The 5,900-nt window shown below is 36.2% G+C and overlaps 1 long non-coding RNA gene across 1 annotated transcript; it reads left to right on the forward strand.

Annotated features, from left to right (window-relative positions):
• The first annotated feature begins 393 nt into the window (after positions 1–393).
• Positions 394–3,398, forward strand: LOC113332275. Its single transcript, XR_003351422.1, has 4 exons — positions 394–429; positions 2,935–3,029; positions 3,139–3,224; positions 3,317–3,398. It is a non-coding gene; the product is annotated as an uncharacterized LOC113332275 (long non-coding RNA).
• Positions 3,399–5,900: the final 2,502 nt, after the last annotated feature.

Raw genomic sequence — 5,900 nt, forward strand, 5'->3', positions numbered from 1 at the left:
TTCCACTTTTCCTCAAAGGAGAGAAAAACAAGGCTTTTTTGGCTAAAAAAATAAAGTTTTATATTTATCATATCGGTGAGAAAAAAAAAACCTACGAAAAAACCCAGGGTTTCATCTCTACAAAACAAACTCTGTTGTTCTTCTGCTCAGAGTCTGTGAGAATCAATCGACAAAGTCAGTTGAGTAATCTGTGTGGTTAATGAAGGTTGAAGAGAGTTTATGTCGATTGAAGAAATAAATCAGAGAGAAACAGAATTTAGGGTTTCATCTGATTTTGATGTTGTTGTGGAATCGACAGGTTTATTGGGTTGTTGATAGATAAAGATTAATAGGGTTGATGCTTGATTGAATTAAGAGATAGGGTTTCATAAGAAATCCAGAGAATATGTAAGAGATGAAGTTATAGAGTGTTTGGCGTTTGTTTTGCAGGTACAATTTTAATCCCTAACCCTAATATCGTCTCGCGTAAACCTAATTAACTCCCGTGTTTCCACTACCGACTCCTTTCTTCTCCTGATCAGGTATGATATCTATTTTTCTTTATTCTGTTTCCTTTTGATTTTCTATTTTTTGTGTGTATGATTATATGCTACCACTTATATGGTCGTGAAATCAGAAGGTTAGGGCGTGATTTAGAGTCCGTAAGGTAGTGGGAAGCTTTGGTTTCATTCGAATTTGGTTTTGGTCTGATTAATGTCAGGTACATGACTAATTGAGCTAACCATTTTCTCTTTATTCATGATATTTGATTTGTTAGGGTTTACTTGATTAGTTAGAGATGAATTAACACTTGACTTTTCCATATGTCTTCTTAGTGACTTAGTAAGTTTGTCGTAATGGTTGAGCGACCTTGATGTTACTCAATCTTCATTTAACTTTTAATCCTCAGCATGTGCGTTTTTTTTTATCCAAGGAAAGAACTTGTATTAAACATGAGTACCTGATACATCACAATTTATATAGGGAATTAACAAAGGAGGTGGATGATACCACCAATCCCCATATAGATTATGTTTATAAGCTTCCTTCGCTATTGCATCTGCAGCTTTATTACCAGATTTATTTGGTTAAACTATACCTAATTCCGTGTCAAAGATATAACTGTCAATTTTTTTTCTCTAACATGAGGAAATAATTTGGTCCTGGATTCGATGGTTGGGTTGTTTCCTTGAAAAGAATAATGACCATTATTCTTATGGTTTCGTAATTGACATACTTATTCTTACCGATTGCATACTGTGAACCTGTGGAAGAAAGTCGGTGCACCATCCACCATTAGGGGTGAATCACAGTTCAAATCTTCCGTTACAATATATTACCTAAACATCATAAACAAAATCATTTTCTATTTGATGCAAATTTTGATGTATTTGGTTGATATCTATGCTGGAGGTTGATGGGATTTTCAATTGAGTTGTAGTAAAAGGTTCGTTGAGGCTTGTGAAAGCAAAAGACTCTAAACTTAATAAAAACTTAAAAATAAAGAAAACTTAACACAAAATTGATTTCAAGATATGAGAAAATAACCAAGACATTGATTCCACTATTACACATGAATGAATGATGGTAAATAATTAAGTCCCTTATTTTCTTAACTCACAAATAATCAGGAAAATTCTCAAAAATTAATTGTATCCCCTAAGCATAGATTATCTAATCAAAGTATAACCTATCTAATTGAATCACAACTAATGAAGAAAATGATGCAAACAATTAAAAACTCCGCAAAAGCAGTGATTGAGTGAATTATAAATTATAAATTAGAGAAAATAAAATAGTTACCAATTATTCATGCGTAAATAGCTTCCTCATTGCCTTGGTTGTTGGAGAATTAGCACATCATCATGTTGGAAACACCCTCAAAAGTTGATTTCATTTATGCTTAAAGAATGGTTTACAAATGATGAAAAGGGAGAAATTTAATGAAAACCGGGTTTGTAACAGTTATATGTGTGACAAACCAAAGAACGATACACATGATGTGTCACTGATACTGTAGCAAATAAGTCTGCCGCTGAAGTGTCACAGTCACTGTAGCATGAACGACAGTGCATGTGGATCAATGTTCTTCGTGGTCTTCAATGGAAGCAGCAGCAACAGGTTTCTCTGGTGATTGTATTTCGCCTCTGTGATGTTCCAAATCCTCACAATTCTCTCAGTCCCCTTCCTAAAACTCCTCAGCACTATATATATCCTCTCGTGCACAAGAAATATCCTTCATAACTCCAAATAATTCTCCATTACTCGGCAGTAAAAAGAAAATAATATTCAGATATTTTCTTCCCTGAATTAACAATTCACGCGCTAGCATGATGCATAAACACTCCAAACATGATAGTACACGTTGTAGGATTGATTCAACACGCTTCAGACACAAATAATCTTTCCAAAATAACAAGAAATCCCGTGAATATCTCTCGCCTGAACGTGTTACCATATTTTCTTCTCGCGGAATATCCAGCCAAACTGGATCGAACCGAAGGCCTTTACCAAGCATGTTAGGCTAGTTCAAGTCATCCCAATGAATATCAGCCATTGAATCTCCTTCTAGCACGCTAAAAAGTCCAACCCTAATTCTGTCCGCGTCTGAATTATTTTCCCGCCAAATTTGAAATTCAAAATGTAGATGATGACCTCCCCCTAACAGAGTCAGGTGTACGAATAGCAGTTGTCCAACGGAGGTGCCCCTTAGTAATTGAGGTACCCCTTAACCAAAATGAGAGTCCGCGTAGCACATGTCCTCTGGGGGTGCTCCGCATAATTTTTCGAGCCGAGTTTTCCAACAATATTTATTTCCAAAAAATACCTACAAACATGCAAAACACCATAATAAGGACGAAAACGAGTACTAACAATAAGAAACATTGAGGAAAAATTAGACACATAAATGCGTCTATCAGAGGTTGACAAGATATGAAATGTGTTGGATTGTAGTGTGTCTAAGTGATTTGGTGGTCATGATGGTGCTGAGAACTTCATCAAGTCAGAGAGATTCAAGAAGATGAATGTTGAGATTGTTCTCGATGACGGTAATTTATAATCTCTTCTGTTGTCAATGTTAACTCATGGAATTTTTTGAATATTAAATTTATGTTAAGACTTGCAGGTGACCTAACTCACAACCAATGTTATCAACAGGTGACCAAACTGCAACCAAGGCAAGAGGGGTTTAATGCACTGCAAAACAATTGACAGTATACCAAAAAAAGGGACAGTAATAAGTGGTATAATAAAAGGTTCTTTTTCATTTATTTTGCTCAGTTCTATATGTTTTTTACACTCTTATGCTTATTTTGTTTGTGTATTTTTTTTGAAGCATGTAAATATTATTAAAATTATGCGGCAACTATACGAGGGTAGGTGATACCCAAGGAGTCATCCATTAAAATTTGACTAATGCATGGTGGGATTGTATGGTCCCAAAATAAAGTTGTAAGGTTCTCCAGTTAGTTGTTTTCTGCCGCCAGATTGGCCAATCCATCCGCTTCCTGATTGCCTTCCCTGTAGTTGTGTTTGACGATGCATTGGGGGATCTGTCTCATGATATGTTTGGTTTCAGAGATCATTCCTGAGATGTACCAAGGCGGATCGGCATATGAGGTTAGGAATCGATGCAAGTTTTCCGAATCGGTTTCAAATTCAACCTTTGGCCAGCTTCGTTCTTTTGCCTTCCTGGTCGCTATCAGCATTGCCCATGATTCAGCTGTGAGGGCGGTGGTGATTCCTAGTGGTTGTGCTACGACAACTAGGGTTTTAGCAGAAGCATCCCTACAAATGAAACTTGCTCCAGCTATTCCTGGGTGTAAAATTCTTACCTGTAAGGCTATTCTTTGTATATGGAACATTCTAAAAATTCTTAGATTACCTGTAAGGCTATAATACCTCCCAGTATACGTTCTTTGCCAACAATTTAGATGGTTTGCTTTTTTGCGGCAGCTGCATCTTCTCTAAACCAGGCGTGACAAGAACATGATTAGATAATAATTGTGAATATTATCTTCTTTTTGTAGCTACAGTAGGGGCAGATACAAAAATAATGAAAAAAACCTGCTAAGAGAAATGGTTCCAAGGCCTCAAATACAGTTTTGAGGTTGAGGTACAGTTTTGAGTTGGTATGCACCTGCTTAGGAATTGCTTAGGCATTTGTCTATAACTGACGTAGCTTTCCATTTTTAACATTACATCTCAAATACTAGCTAATTCTTTTTCTTCTAAATTGAGGTACTTGCTATCTTAATTCAAATGGAAGAGCACATGGTTTTTAACCATGCGGATGTGCAGTTCGACTCTCACAGATGGTATTCTTATTTGAGTGGGATAAAACCTTACATGATTCCAATGCCAATATTAACTCTTAATTAAAAGGGCATCATATATATCATTTTTGGTCATGACTTTTTGGACTAATTAGAGTTTCACCTACTCTTTGGATTTCATATAAAATCCACACCTTTTATAGATGACATCAAGGAGTCTGCAATTAAGGTTTAGTGTATCACAACGGGGCGGTGTGTAGCACGGTTAAATGCCAGTTTTGGTAAAACAAAATTGTATAAAATTTATGAGAAAAGATATATGTCCGTAGCGTATTGAAAATCTTAGTGAAGGTAGTTTACAGACTCAAATTACTTAATATTAGATGGAAGCATTACTCTATCCACGAGCAGTGAATTTAATGAAACTTTTTGCATTTTAAGGTACGAACTATTGTAAGGAAGAATGCAGATTTTAGGAATAGTTTTTAAAATCGAAGTAAGCTATACAGATTTCAAGAATGCATCACGACGGGGAGAGACGAAGCCAAGCCACACGAAATGAAAAATCTTAAGCGACAGGCGAGGCGAAGCCGAGCCACACCAGATAAAAAATGCATCGGGATGGGGGCGAGGCGAAGTCGAACTTTACCAAATTAAGAATATGGTTCAAAGAAAGAGGCAGTGATGCATTGTATTTGTAGTTGGTGTATAGCGATGCCATTCTATTTGTAGTTGTTGATTGAATTAGTGAACCAAGTTTGCAAAGCCGCCCGGACGTAGCACGGGCACAAAATCTAGTTAAAAATAAAAGGTAGAGGGCACAAAATCTAGTTAAAAATAAAAGGTAGAGGTCAGTTCAAAGGCTTCAAAGAGAAAACAACCTTTCTCAACTCTTGGCGTCCGATCTTTTCTGATATCTCTCAAACCCCATCACATCCTTAGCCAGCCTTAACTATAAGTGGCTCAACGACTGTGTTAAAGGGCAAAAAATAGAGTAGCCAAGCAAAATTCAGACGAACTATCCCAACTTCTTTCCGTAACAAACAAACATTTCAATTCTCATAAAGTTTTAAATAGTGAAAGCCATGATTGCGAGATGAATTATATGAGTCGAGTGCGAAATATACACCACCCATATAGGCCCCATTTTTCTGTGGCATGGAATGTATATGGATAGAATTAGGGTTCACTTTATGTCTTGACAATCATTACCACGCACCATTTCGAGTGCGAATGCGCGAGGTCTAAAGTTAGCCCTTTGATCAAGTTTACCCAAACTAAACTACACAACTAGGAAAAAACTAGGATTCTTTTAGATGACTATTGAATTCAAAGATATGCGCGAGGTCTGTAATTAATTTGTTGTTCACATTATACACATGAGTGATATGTTAAAAAAAAAAAAAGGAACCATACGACGACTCTAATATGGCAGTAGGTGGATTTTGATTTGGGTCATAGTGGAATATCTTTTCAAAAAGAACATAAAAGCAAAAACAAAATTTTCTATCCCATCCTTTTGAACATTTCTGATTTTGTAGTGTTCTGTTCCATCAAACGTACTGTGAAAATCGTAGCATTTTGAAGTGTCATTAGGTGTTCTAAATCTTATACTTTAGAAGTCATACAAGTGAAAAGCAACTG

This window comes from Papaver somniferum, chromosome 1 (assembly GCF_003573695.1).
Source record: "Papaver somniferum cultivar HN1 chromosome 1, ASM357369v1, whole genome shotgun sequence".
NCBI lineage: Eukaryota > Viridiplantae > Streptophyta > Magnoliopsida > Ranunculales > Papaveraceae > Papaver > Papaver somniferum.